We start from the raw sequence: 15,951 nt of genomic DNA, 5'->3' as shown, positions 1-15,951 counted from the left end.
TTTAAGTGTGTTTAAGAGCTTTTAAGCATTTTCGAGTTTGAGTTTGTGAATTCAATTCCACAAGAGCTTGAGGAGATCATCTATTGGAGTTTGAGCAATCAACTATTCTCCCTCCATCTCTTGTCATCTATTGAGAAGTTTTCTAAACTCTTATCTAGATATTTATTTGTTTGTTTTACATTTCCTTAAAGCTAGATTTATTTGAGTTTAGTTTGTTTTATTAAATCTCATTGTTACACACACCCACTTGAGCTTCTAGTATTTTCATACATAGTATAATTGGGATTGTGAGATATTGTAACTTTGAGTTGTGCTTAATTGAGTTCCCACCTTATTTAGAGAACAATCATTTGTATTGTGAACCTTAATTGTGAGGAACACTTTGTAATACACTAGTACACCAAGAGGAGTGTGTGGTGAGGATGGAGTCGATACCGAGAGGAGTGGTGTCGGTGGCCTAGTGAGAGGTGATAATTCCGAGCACTTGAGGGAGTCGATACGTGAGGACCAACACTTGAGGTGGTAGTTAGTGTAGTTACATTGTGATTGTGAACGTTGATCGGTGAGCGTTAAAAACCGATATTGTGTGGTGTAAACGTTTTCGGGTGATCGTTGAAAACCCGGTGTGATAGTGGAATTCTCTCCGGGAGTGGGGAGCGGAGACGTAGGACGGGACGTCCGAACTCCGTGATCATATTGCTTGCTTGAGGTTGGCTTGGCGCACTTATATTTGTGAACATCTTTATTGCCACTCTCTCATTGTTTATTTCATCCACTATATTGTTTATGATTATTTCACCATTGTGTTAGTTTATATATCCTTACATATATTTCACCATATACCTCTTTGCTAGGATATATATCTCTTTGTTCATATCACTTATCCTTGCATATATCTTATTGTATATCATACTTGCTAGGATAATTTGTTAATAAGTTTTAATTTGCATTTAAATCGGATTAGGTTAGCATAAACCCTATTCACCCCCTCTAGGGTTCTTTCCTAGTGGTATTAGGGTATAACAAAAGAAACAATCATATCTTCTAACCCAGAAGGCAGATTCTGACATATTATATATGTAAATCACCTATCTCGACGAGACAGAGCCAACTACATTGTCAGATTTTTAAAATCTCATCATTAATACCCGGTTATGGCTAAAATCTAAAAATAATTAGATTTTAGTTTATTTTTAGTAATAAAGTTATAGTTTATTTAGATTAGGAAATTAATTCAATTTTAGAGTCAAATTAGATTAGGAAACAAATTCAATTTTGATTTATGATTTGTTTCCTCTATTATAGGGAGTCTTTTTAGGATTGAATTTGATATTTTCTAATTTTTTGTAATTCAAGTTTTACTAGGAGTCTTATTTGTTTTTCTATTTAAGAAGAGTCATGTAATGCCAAAGGAGAATAATATATTTTCATCAATAAAATTATTCTTTCAATATTTTCTTCGTGGATTTGGAAATCATTCTTTGTGGATTCAGAGAACACTATTGGTGGATTTTGAGGTTATCACTTCTGCGTTGCGTCACTCCCCCTCTTCTGTCAGCAAAAAATACTCCGAAAGAAGATATCTCATAGATGGTCGATGCTCTCTAGCTGATCTCCTAAGTTGTAGCTCTACAAACTCCTGCTGCTGGTGATGCTCCCCCTGCCGAGGAGCCTCCTGCTCGTGATCCTGATCACCGTCTCCCTGCTCTGGTATCTGACCATCATCATCAACATCATCATCATGCACCTGCTCTATATCTGTAGGATGCAACTGTACTAGAGACGAAACGAGTGTCATATCTAGGATCTTACTAGCAACACTCTCTGACTGCTCTACTCTCCCGAGATCTACAATAGTCTAATCCACCTGAACAATCACATCTGCTTGTCTGATAATTCGTCACTTTTCTGGATCTCATAGTTTATAGCCGAACTCATATTCTCCATAATTAATAAATATACACTCTATCATCAAGCTTCTGTCTCTTCTCCTTCGGAATGTGTGTAAACGCCTTGCAACCAAACAGCTTCAGATGAGAATAAAAATATCTTTTTCGGACCAAACTTTCTCTGGAATATTAAAACCCAATAGAACTGAAGGAGACCTGTTGATTATGTAGCATGCAGTGCGAATAGCTTCAGCCCAGAAGCTCTTAGGTAACTTCGCCATCTTCAACATGCATCTGACTTTCTCTATAATGGTCCTGTTGTACCTCTCTGCAACTCCATTATGATGCGGTGTGCCGGGCTCTGTCCTTTGATGTCAAATACCATACTTAGAGTAATAATCTCTAAACTCAATAGAAGTGTACTCTCCTTCATTATCGGTACGCACTTCAACTTTTTTTCTGTCTGCCACTCCACCATGGCATGAAACTGCTAGAAGACTGAAAATACCTAACCCTTCGTCCTCAACAAGAAGACCCACATCTTCCGCGATGTATCATCAATAAATGTGACAAACTACTTATTGCCACCCAAGAATTCTACCTCGATAGGACCACAAACATCAGAATAAATTAAATCCAGGATATTAACTTTTTTTAGAAGACTTACTAAAAGAAACTCTATGTTGTTTGCCAAATAAATAATAATCACAAGGGGTGAGTGATGAACCTTTGGAAAAGGGAATGAGAGACTTCTTTGCTAATATGTGCAACCATTTCTCACTCATGTGCCCGAGCCTCTTATGCCACAAACTAAGAGTGCCACCGTCTTGAGCCACGCTCAAAGAATCATATGAAGCCTTTGCTTGAGTCTTATATAAATTGTAACATATACTTTCTCTAGACACCATAAGAGAGCCTTTGGTGATTTTATATTTTCCTCTACCAAATTGAATTCCATATCTCATTCGGTCCAAAATAAGACCCGAAATCAAGTTGAACCACAAATTAAGAACATGCCGCACATTCTTTAAGATCAATATACATCCGTTATCTGTCTGCAAGTGTATATCACCAAGTCCATAATCTTCGAGTAGCTGGTATTGTCCATCTTTATATTGCCAAAGTCACCTACTTTATACGACATAAAAATGTCTCGATTAGAGGTAGCATGACATGTAGCTCCTATATCCACTATCCACTTGGAATTCTGACTTGTAACATGCATACAATTTTCTTTGTTGTAAATGAGAATAACATCGGTATCAGACAAAGTAGCTGCAGTGTCATTGTCAGCTTTCTTCTTATCATCATCCTATTCATCTTTCTTCCTAGCTTGCTCTTTCTTCAATGCCCAACAATTCTTATTGACATAACATGTCTTCCCACAATAAAAACAACATCTCCCTTTAAACTTTGATCTGCCCTTGGATGTGCCACGACCTCTAGACTGGTCCCTATACTTGCTCCTGCCCCTGTTCTCCGTGACAAGTGCCTGTGAGTTATCTGTGCAGGTAGACTTCCTCCGAGTCTTCTCATTGAATAACCTACTAGTAACCATACTCATCGATAACACACCATCTGGAGCTGTGTTGCCGACTGTCACAACCAGTGTCTCCCAACTGTCTAGCAAAGAACCCAATAGCAATAAAGCCTGTAGCTCATCATCGATAGTCATATTCATGGTAGCTAACTGATTAATCAAATTCTTGAACTCATTCAAGTGCTCTGCTATGTTGCTTCATTCTTTGAATTTCAAGTTCACCGATCGCCTCATAACAAACCCCTTGTTTCCCACGGTCTTCTGCTCATAGAGATCATCAAAATTCTTCCAAAGAGACTTCGCATTAGTCTCACCCGATACATGATGAAACACACTAACGTCGATCCACATCCAAATATAACTGATAGCCTTGCTGTGTTGTTTCTCCCATTCTTTATCAGTCATCTTTTCTGGCTAGGCTTCATCTCCCTCAATAGGGTCATGTAAATATTTACAATACAGAATATCTTCTATCTTGTACTTCCATACTTGTCAATTAAAACCATCTAATTTCATCATTGTGCCAAAACTCTCCATTTTTTTCATCCCAAAGCACACCTCGAACCAGGGCTCTGATACCACTTGTTAGATATTTTATGGAGATTAATCTGCGGAATTAAACACTAAACGAATAACGACACCAATGAAAATACCACAAGCAAGCAAACACCAAGATTTAACGTGGTTCGGCAAATCGTGCCTACGTCCACGGGGTAATCCAGAGAGAAATATTTCAACACCAAGATTTAACGTGGTTCGGCAAATCGTGCCTACGTCCACGGGGTAATCCAGAGAGAAATATTTTACTATGAATCAAGAGTACAATCCCTCCAAGTTACACCTGAACTTGAGAATTAAACCACAAGAGAAAGATACAGTATTACCTTTAGGGTATCAAAACCCTAAAACCCGTTTCACCAAAAAATTCCAACTCCCGCAGAGAAACCAACATCGTACCTTCGACGGTGTCGTCGTTTGGAAGACAACGACTTTTGAATCACTGCAATCAGACACTCGAGCTATTCCTATTTTAATTAGATCATACAAATCTACTTCTAAATAGAATTTTAATTCACGTGCACCTGCCTTATTTTGGACTGGACCCACAATAAAAATAATATTACAAATTGAAAGCAATAGTTATATTCGGTCAAGTACTAGAGTCAGTTGATAGAAATATCACTAGGAGGCATAACAACGAATTATTTAAAAATAATTTAATCCATTTCTTAATCTATCTTGATTATTATTTTATTTCTTTCAGGAATTATGTTGCCTATTAAATGTTATTTTTTGAAATCAACCTGAATAGTTATTATATTTAAATACTGAACCAAGCCAACCAATTTGACAACCATAGATCCAGTCAAGGTCTAATTCGTCGTCCATGAACACATCCTAAGTCGCTAATAATCACCACTTGTCTATCAACATGCCTTCTTCTTCTTCTTCTTCTATAAAAATTTAACTTTCTGAAATGCAAACAAAATAATAATAATAATAATAATAATAATAATAATAATAATAATAATAATAATAATAATAATAATTGACATAATTGACATAATAATAATAATAATAATAATAATAATAATAATAATAATAATAATAATAATAATAATAATAATAATAATAATAATAATAGCCTGCCAACCCACGCAAGCTCTTTTCCCGCGCCGAGTTTTTTCATTCCCGCGCGTTCTGCCCACTCGCTACTTCGGGTTCTTTCTCCTATAAATAGGAGATAGGGTGAAGGGGAAAAGAGTGTGGGGAAAATTGTGAAAAAAAATCTTAAGTGGAGTTTCTTGAGAGAAAAGAAAGAGTGAGTGAGAGAGAACTTGTAAGTTTGGTATTCTCCTCATAGTGAAACCCCCCTCCCGTGGACGTAGGCTAGTTTGCTGAACCACGTAAAAATCTCGTGTTTGTATTTGTCTTATCTGTGAGTTGCCATAGCTTGTAGGTTCCCTCGATATTTCAGTCCTTGAACTGATGAGAGGAAGAGTGTATATTTCACTTTGATGGAATATATCACTTTCGATTCTTGTTTCCTTTGAGAAATAAGAATTTTATTATCTATTCTCGTTTCCTTTGAGAAACAAGAATATAGAGGTTGACTTGTGTTTTTGTGAAAACAAAAGACAGTGCTCTCTCTCAGGTGATATCGCTTCCGTGGCAGTGGGCGTGACTCCACCCCAACAGAAACTTCCGTCTCTGCTGCTGGAACCTTTGCGTTGGGCTTCTTCACCTCGCCGAATTCAACAAACCTCTACGTCGGCCTGTGGTACGACAAAATCTCACAACTCACCGTCCTCTGGGACGCCAACCGCACAAATCGGCCCCTCATCAACTCCACTGTCCTCCTATCCGTCACCTACGACGGAAGACTCACCGCCACCAGCCCAAACTCCGTGACAGTCTGTCTGGTCAAGTCAAAACTCGACCATCGAGCTGACTAGTCCGATATCAAAACTACTGGGCAGCGGAAACTTAGTCTCGTGATGCAGGATGGTGACGCCGCCGGCAATTACGGTTGGCAAGGTTTCGACCACCTAACCGGCACTTTGACCCCCCGATATGAGGCTCGGTGCAGACCTGACCATAGGCATCAATCGCACGGTCGCTGTGTGGACCAGCTACAATGATCCGTCACTCGGACCTTATCGTTCTTTCATGGACATCAGAGGCGACCCAAGGTCTATTTATATCAAGGTCCGAAGCCTCTTTGGAGACAACATCGATCTTGGGATGGCACACATCTGAGCGGGATGTATACCTAATGTGAGCACTTACAAAGGATTGGATTTATGAAGGTGAGCATCTGAACTTGAACCTTTCGTAGTGTCAACTGGTTCAACATGAGCGTCCTCAAGCACTCTCTTTGAAGCTGATCTCTCTAGCTCCACCTGCTTGCTAGACTCCTTTTCAGTACCTGTGGTATCAATAATAAAATTCTTTCTCGGGTGAAGCATGAATTTCTCATCAAAAGTAACATCCCTATTAATAATAAACTTAGGTGATTTGGGATCAGAACACCTCAATCTATATCCCTTCACTCTAATAGCATATCCTAGAAAGATAGTTTTCTTTGCTCTGGGTTCAAGCTTACCATCATTAATATGAAAATAAGCAGAACAACCAAATACCAAAAATGAGAGTAATTAGCAGGGGCACCAGATCATACCTCTTTTGGAGTCTTAAAATTAATTGTTGTAGAAGGAGATCTGTTTATCAAATAGCAAGTTGTATTGATTGCCTCGACCCAAAAGTCTTTTGACAAACCGCATTAGAGAGCATGCACCAAGCTCTCTCTAAAAGTGTTCTGTTCATTCTTTCCGCAACTCCATTTTGCTGTGGTGTATGCCGAACTATACGATGACACACAATACATTCATTCTTACAGAATTGGTCAAACTCTGCGAAACAAAACTCCATCCCATTGTCGGTTCTGAGGCGCTTCACTTTCTTTCTAGTTTGCTTCTCAATCATAACCTTCCATTGCTTGAAGGTTACAAACATATCACTCTTATGCTTCAAAGGATACATCCAAACTTTTCTGGAATAATCATCAATCAGTGTTAACAGAAATCGAGCTCCATCTTTGGATAAAATTTGAGAGGGACCCAAAATATCTGAATGGATATAATCTAAAGTACCATTGGTTCTGTAGACACCGGTACCGAAGGAGACTCTATGGTGTTTGCCGAAAATACAATGCTCACAAAAGTCTAGCTTACTAGTTTTCTGACCACAAAACAGACCTTGTTTGCTCAATACATCTAGTCCCCTCTCACTCATATGCCCTAACCGCATATGCCACAAATGTGTAGTGTTAGAATCTGAATCCTATGAGGATGATACTACTGTAGCACCTTGTTAGGACTTATATTTTTGAGCTTACTATCTAATCTAGTTTTGATGATTTACAAACAATTTGTAAATGTATTTTTCAGTGTTTGTATTTTGTTTATCATATATCCAGGTCGATGATATCTCAAATGAAGCTAACAAATCAAGTCAAAGATTCAAGATCAAGCTTCATATGCTATCAACTTGGGTATATTTAGTTTATGTGTTATATTTCGTGTGTAAATACTTGAAGCTCAATATTATGCACACATACATTCTTTGGTTTTATCACAATTTGGATATTTTAAAGAAAATATTATGTTATTGGTTTATGGATAAAATAATCTTTGTATATATCTTTTATTAAGTCTACAAATCAATTCAAAAAGACTTCATAACTTGGTTTAAGTCAAATGACAAAATCAAGTGTTTAAATAAACACGCATTTGTGAGATTTTTTGCAAAATGAAGATATTTCACAAATGAGAAATGATATTTTAAAAATTTCTTTTGTAACATGTTCATTTTCATATTTATAAACATTTCCCCAAATTTTATATTTTTTAGAATTTATTTGCTTTTTTTTAAAAGGGTTCAAAGTTAAAATTTACTGTTCATGATATACTCTATGTACGTTATCAGTCGACTGATGAAATCATCAGTCGACCGATGACAGTGGTTAGAAAAGCAGAAAGTTTCTGCTCAGTAGACTGATGAACCATCAGTCGACCGATGCAGGTTATCAGTCGACTAATGAGTTCATCAGTCGACCGATGATGGATAGGCGGCTTGTAACGGTCAGCTCATCAGTTGACTGATGAACATTATCAGTCTACTGATGACACTATAACGACTATTTTTTAGCTTCCTGATTTTTCGGTTTTTTTGCCTTTTTAACTTGGATTTTCTTAGCTTTTGGGCTTTGTTTCATGAACCTATATATACCCCTTACCCTCTAACTTCTGAACTAGCTAAGAAAAGTTTAAAAACAAGTTTACAAGTGTTTAAGTGTGTTTATAGTGTATTTTTACAAGAGTTTATATGAAGAAGTTTTCACAAGAGGAAGAGATCATTTATTTAGTGTTTGGGCTTCAATCTCAATCTCTCTCACTATTATTTTTTTAGAGAAGTTTTCTCTAAACTCATTTTCTATATATATATATATTATCTTTTTATTAAGATAGATTTTATATTGAGTTTAGTTTTGTTATTACTCATTGATCACACACACCACCTATTGAGCTTTTAGCATTTCATACATTATATAATTGGGTTGTTGTGAGTGATACATTGAGTGTGAGCTTAATTGAGTTATCATCTTATTAGAGAATAAAAACTTTGTATTTGTGAGACTATTTATTGAGATCATATTGTAATACACAAGTACATCGAGAGGAGTGGTTGATGAGAGATGTGGTTGATTCCAAGAGGAGTGACGTTGGTGGTAAAGTCTAGGGAGATGTTGTAAATCCGAGCACTTGAGGAAGCAACACGTGAGAGGCCAACACTTAGAGAGCATATTGTATGATTGCATTGTGTGAGTTGTAAACGTTTGTCGGTGAGCGTTGAAAACCGATTGTGTAGTGATTTTTGAGATAGTGAAGATTCTAAATCACTATTATTAGCGGAGACGTAGGTCGGGAGTAATCGAACTACGTGATCACATTGTGTGTTTACGATTGTCATTTGTCACTATGTCTTTTGCATATTTATTCATGTTTATATCGCCCTTGTTTTAATTACATATCCTTACTCATAACTTGTTGAATATCATACTTGCTTGGATAGATTGTTAATTAGTTTTATTTTGGTACTAATATTGGATTAGATTAGTAAATATCCTATTCACTCCCCTCTAGGGTACTTTCACACCTGTCACTGTGCTGTCTTCAAGGACGTAGATGGTATTTACCTTCTTTCCTTTCATCACAACAAGTGAGCCTTTACTAACTCTCAAAACTCCACCTTCACCCGAAAACTTAAAACCATTTGAGTCAAGGGTGCCTAAGAAAATAAGGTTCTTCTTTAATTCTGGTATATGTCGGACATTGCTTAATATTTTAACAATACCATCATGGGTTCTAATCATAATTGATCTGATACCAACAGTCTTGCAAAGTATGTTATTTTCCAACAAGATATTCCCACCATTGACAGACTGATATATGACAAACCAATCCCTATGCGGACATATATGGTAGGAACAACCCGAATCAAGAACCCACTCATCTTGTGAATGAGTATTAACACTAACTGAAAAAACTTCATGTGAACTAGAAGTCTCTTCAGTTACAGTGACAACTGAAGGTTTCACTTTCCTAGACTTGAACTGTGAATTATCCTTTGCTTTAAGCGCTGGACAATTAGATTTTATATGCACATACTTGCGACAGTAATAACATTTAATATTTTTTCTTGGTCTGGACTTTGATCTAGACATATTTCTAGATTTACCTTTACCACCAACAACCTTTTTAGGACGACCACGAGCAAATAAGCCTTCAGCTTGATCCTCTTCTCCTACGACAGACACTTTCTGCCTTAATTTTTTTGAATGTAAGGCTGATTTAACATCCTCCAAAGAAAGTATATCTCTACCGTATAACATGCTATTAACAATAATTTTTTTGAATGTAAGGCTGATTTAACATCCTCCAAAGAAAGTATATCTCTACCGTATAACATGCTATTAACAATAATTTTTTTGAATGTAAGGCTGATTTAACATCCTCCAAAGAAAGTATATCTCTACCGTATAACATGCTATTAACAAAATTCTCATAGGAAGGAGGTAATGAACATAAAAAAATAAGGGTTTGATCTTCTTCATCAATTTTAACATCAATATTCTTTAAATCCATAATAATAGTGTTAAGTTCATCTAAATGGTCTTTAATTTGTATACCTTCTTTCATGCGAAGGGTGAAGAGGCGTTGCTTCAAGTAGAGCTTGTTTGTTAGAGATTTCATCATGTACAAATTCTCCAACTTGAGCCACAAGTCGGCATCGGTATCTTCATTGACAACCTCCCGCAGGACCTCATTGGCCAAACGGAGCTGTATGGCACTATTCGCCTTCATCTCTAGCTCTTCTTTCTCATCATCAGGTATAGATTTCGTCAACTTATCATTTCCGGACAAGACTTTGAATAGTCCTTGTTATACTAGGAGAACCCTTATTTTTACTCTCCATAAGCTGAAACTGTTTCTCCCATCGAATTTCTTCATTTTGTATTTTACAGAAGATATCTTAAAGTCCACTAGAACAATAGCTGTAATTATGAACAGTAACCGCACTTGTGAACAGTGCCCGTACTTATGAATAGTAACAATACTTATGAATAGTACCATATTCATGAATAGTATCCAGTGCCTTTAAAGAGTAAATAATAATCTAACTTATTTTCTGATATGGAGGATCTACTTTTAGTGGCAACCACAGAGCATACGATAAACAGATACACGCACTCTAAGCCAGGCTCTAATACCAGTTTGTTGCAGCGGGGGACTTCACAGACACAGAAGATATCTATACAAAAGTGGATAATCACAACACTGAATAACCACAGTGAAGACAAAGAGAACAACACACAAGGATTTAACGTGGTTCGGTCAGTATGACCTACGTCCACGGGCGAGAACAACAGAGAACTTCACTAATCACAAAAGAGAAGATTACAAATGGATATCACTCTAATGTCTCACCAAACTCACACAAAAGAAGAGAACACTCAAAGAAAACTCTCTTTTTCTTTTCTCTTCTAATCTCTCTTTCTTCTCTTTCTTCTGAATTTCTATTCGATGCGCTAACCCTTCACCACTCTCCTCTATTTATAGCCTTCAAAAGGGTTGGTGGAACAGTGTTTTGGGTTGGTGGAACAGTGAAGTTTGGTGGGTTGAATTCAAAGTCAAATAACACCAACTACTATCATCCCATGCCCACAATTAACTAGCCTTCTTATTAAGTAAATAATCCACAACTCAAGACTTTAAAGTAATGGCTCGCAACGCTCGCTACGCTAGGCTACACCTGTGACGAAGCTCGATGTTCTTGTGATACTTACATCACCTTCCGTTTCCAATCTAATTATCAAACTCCATCTCGGATGTCCTCGCTAAATATCATCCCAGAGAACTCCTCAATCCCTATTCATGTGTTAGTGATCGTCCCTTCGACTTGCGCTTGTGCCAGAAAGTACTACCAGCAGAACGGTACATACCGAGGTCTGTCCACTTATCAAGCCATAATTACTCAGAACCTGAACACTTCTCATGATTTGGCTTGACCAATATTCCTTCCAGGTGAACTCTTGCATAAGTACGCACGCATTAGATAACTAGGTTTGGTGTCGAAAGTGTTCGCTAAGTTATTTCATTACTTTGGGGAGAGATGATGTCAGTAGCTGTTTGGTGATGAGATAATTTATCCATTTATGCCACTTTTGATGAGAGCCGGCTAAGGTTCAAACCTCCGGAGGTTAATTTCATGCACATGCATATGGTTGGTGAGGCAGCTGGAGTCAGCAATTTGAAGGGTGGTTATGCTCCGTCAAATTATATATGTAGAACCTCTTCATATATAAATATTAAATGAAGGTGGAAGATCAAATTATAAACATACCAGAACAAGCAATAAACAAATATTTCAAACCATTTCTTAATCTATCTCGGTTATTACTTTATTTTTTTATGATTAACGTAATTATTATTCTAATATTTAAGGAACCATCCAATCACTTAATGGTAAGATGATTGATCCAGTCAACGTCAACGTTGTCGCTCAAAACCACATGCTCAAGCACCGGAATCCCCACTTGTTTTATATATAAAACTTCACCTGCCAGAATTGCAAACGAAAGAATCAACGATGGAGGCAGGCAATGCCAGATCATTCCTACAAGTTACAGTACTCCTCCTCATCCTGTCCTCGCCCACCGCCACAGCCAGAGACACCATAACTCCCGGCGAACCGCCCTGCGCCGCAAGAGACCTTAGTCTCTGGCCGGCGGAACTTCGCGTTGGCTTCTTCAATCCGCCGAACTCAAACAACAGCTACGTCGGCCTCTGGTACAACAAAATCTCACAGGTCACGGTCCTCTGGGTCGGCCAACCGCCAAAATCCCCTCGTCAGCTCCACCGGCCCTCCTATCCGTCACCGACGACGGAAGGCTCACCATCGCTGCCGCAAACTCCACCACGGTCGTCTGGTCGAGTCAAACTCTACCGTCAAGCTGACTCGTCCGGTAGCAAAACTACTCAGAGGACGGAAACTTGGTCGTGACGCAGAGGGCGACGCTAGTGGCGATTACGGCTGGCAAGGCTTCGACTACCTAACACGACAACATTGATTGACCCGGTATGAGATTCGGTGTAGATCTGACCACGGGCATCAACCGCACAGTCGCCGCGTGGGCCAGCTACAGCGATCCGTCACCCGGACCGTACAATTCTTTCATGGATACGAGAGGCGACCCCGAGATATACCTCTACCGAGGTTCGACGCCTGTTTGGCGATCTGGAGCCTGGGATGGCGCGCATCTGAGCGGCATACCAGATATGAGCACCTACAAAGGCTTCAAGTTCGACTTCGTGAACAACGATCAGGAAATCACCTACTTTTACAGCATCAGCAACCAGTCGATCGTGTCGAGGTTAGTTGTTAACTCGACAGGGCTTATTCAGCGTGCGATCTGGTTGTGGGAGAACAACGAGTGGTACTATTTCTGGTCCGGGCCGGGGGATATGTGCGATAATATAGGGCAATGCGGAAATTACGGTCTCTGTGATGTGAACAGTTCGCCGATATGTAGCTGCTTACGGGGGTTTGAGCCGAGGAATCCCGCGAACTGGAACATGAGAGATGGGCGTGACGGGTGCGTGAGAAAAACCGAACTGGACTGCAAGGTCAACGGGACCGATGGGTTCGTGAAGGTGAGCAACGTGAAGCTGCCGGAGTCTGGGAACTGCGTTGTGGACGTGAGCTTGAGCCTGGACGAGTGCCGGGATTTGTGCCTGAAGAACTGCTCGTGCGCGGGGTACGCGAGTGCGAATGTGAGCGGGAGCGGGAGCGGGAGCGGGTGGTTTGGATTGGGCAGCTGTTTGACATCCGCAATTATGTCGGGTTTGGACAGGATCTCTACGTACGGGTTGCCGCCAAGGATATAGGTAATTAGTACTTACAACAACCTCCGATCATGAATCGTTAATTAAATGTTCAATCATTAATTAGAGTTCTTGTTATCAGTTTATGCTGATTTGAAGAACTAGATCTTAACAAGTACTATTTAGCTTGTTAAGATAAAAGTTTGTCCGCAGGTCGAAATCCATAATAATATAAGAAGTTAGTGCCGGTTGTTAGTGGTTGCTTTCACTTTAGATGACCTTTTAAATCGAAGTCGTCTTTTGTGACTCACCTGTTTAATTATTTATTATTTCCCAATTTATTTATACCACCCCTGGACCTTCCACCAAGACTTAGTCGTAGGCTGGTATTACCTGGCAAATTAAGTTTGACCCCCTTACGTTAATTGCTCCGAAAATTCACAGCTAACGCAATTAAGGTTTTTTTTCTTTTTAAATTAATAAGAATAAAAAAGATTCTGATGCTTCCCCCTTGGATATCAATAGGAACCAACCAATGGACATGTCTAGTTTTAATTTATGCGCGCACATGTAATAGCAGAACATCTGACAAGCAAGAAATCTGCTATTAACATTTGGTAACTTGATCAATAATCATGACACTTTTTAAAAGTACTGTTGTATTGAAAACTGTTGAAGATTATGCTCACAAGATGGATATATCGATATTTCAGATACACCACTTACTCAGTCTCACGGTGGAGGCGATACAACGGTCGCGATCGTGTTGAGCCTTGCAGCTGTTGGAGGGCTGATACTAACTTGTGTCGGTTACTTCCTGTGGAGGCGGAAGAAAAGAAGAAAGGGTAAGATGACACATAATGGTGGTACTATTACTAAGACATAAATCTCATGCATCCTTATAATTCATATATCTATATTAAATCTAACTTTGTTAGCCCTATAAATTGTTCAGTTGAATTAGGTTCGACTACTTTTTTCGAGGAACAAGCAAATCATGCACCAGGAAGGGATGATATAGATCTTCCGTTGTTTGATTTTGGTACCCTCGCTGCTGCAACAAACTACTTCTCAGCTGACAGTAAACTCGGAGAGGGTGGATATGGACCAGTTTACAAGGTTACTACTTTTTCTTTAACAGGATGCTAGGCTGCAGCTGGCATATTGGCACGTGCAAGTAACCACAAATTTCTATCTAAACAATTATTGATTGTACATGTTAATTTTATATTCATTTAATGTTTATTTAAAGGATATTCATATTTTAAAAAATATGAGCGTGATTAAAATAATAAAAAAATCTGCATATTGTTCTTGATTTCTACATGAAAACCAAAGTATATATAATAACATTTAAAAAAAAAATGATTTGTTGAACTACTCAGAAAAAATATTGTGTAAGAACTAGAGTTATGTACGTTTTAAATTATAATATTTTTAAAAGAATTATGTATGAAATATTTAATTAGAAAGAAAGAGGGAGAAATGAAAGTCATGGAACCATATATCTAGAGAGAGTGAGAGAGAGAGAGAAAGAAGAGGGAGATGGAACTCACATTAATAAATGATGGTGAAAATGACCAAATTACCCTTATCTTTTACTAAATGACCCCTACGCTTTACTAAATTGAACGAATAATGGCTCATTTTTCCAGTTTCGCCTACCCCTCACAAAGATTTTTATAGAGTAATATAGATGTAATACATTGTTAGCCTTAGTGACTATAAGAGATTATCAGACAGCATCACCAGCAAATTAGTATTCTACTTGTTCTTACGTGTTAATGTTATGCCAATTAAAAATGCATGCCTCTATCAACAGAGTGTACATATATAGTTGCTGGCATGTACATGGTAGCTGAACTATACAATCTATGACTAATGCAAAAAAGCTCACAAATATCAGCAGTCTATACCCTATTCTAACGAGTAATTAAAAGGATAACTGATCATGAGGAGAGAAAAGAGTCGCAACATACACTTGTTTGATTCTAAAATTTCATGTACACAGGGATATCTTGGACAGGGTCAGGAGATAGCAGTTAAGAGACTAGCCAAGACATCAGTTCAAGGCGTCGAAGAGTTCAAAAACGAGGTTGTGCTTATTGCCAAACTTCAGCATAGGAACCTTGTCCGGCTTCTTGGTTGCTGCATTCAGGGAGAGGAAAGCATGTTGGTATATGAATACATGCCTAACAGAAGCTTGGATGCCTTCCTGTTTGGTATTTTCTTGCCTCCTTCTATTGCATTCTTGAAAGTAATACCTGAACATTTTGCTTCTAATTAAACTCATTTGATTGGGCTAACATTTTGAACCGTATCATGATCAGATATTTATTACAAGTACACATAAGTTATGCTATTGATGTGTTAGAATTTTCACAAGTCATGGTTAAACTTAGCCTATGACTTGATGACTTTGCATTTAGTTGTGTTAGATGACCAAATAAAACATCAGTTAAGATCTTATTACACACAGGAAGCTAAAGGTGTAAGCATTTGTTTATGAAAATCCAAATTTATTTTTTTGTCAGTTACCAGATATAGCTGAAATTCCCTGATTGTTTCTATTGGA

General features: G+C 38.2%; 1 pseudogene; it reads left to right on the top strand.

Moving 5' to 3' along the window:
- Nucleotides 12,292-15,951, top strand: part of LOC109847997 — an 8,913-nt pseudogene continuing 5,253 nt past the window's right edge.

This window comes from Asparagus officinalis, chromosome 7 (genome assembly GCF_001876935.1).
Source record: "Asparagus officinalis chromosome 7, Aspof.V1, whole genome shotgun sequence".
Lineage (NCBI taxonomy): Eukaryota > Viridiplantae > Streptophyta > Magnoliopsida > Asparagales > Asparagaceae > Asparagus > Asparagus officinalis.
Note: the sequence above shows the minus strand (reverse complement) of the source record. Positions and strands in the feature narration are given on the sequence as shown.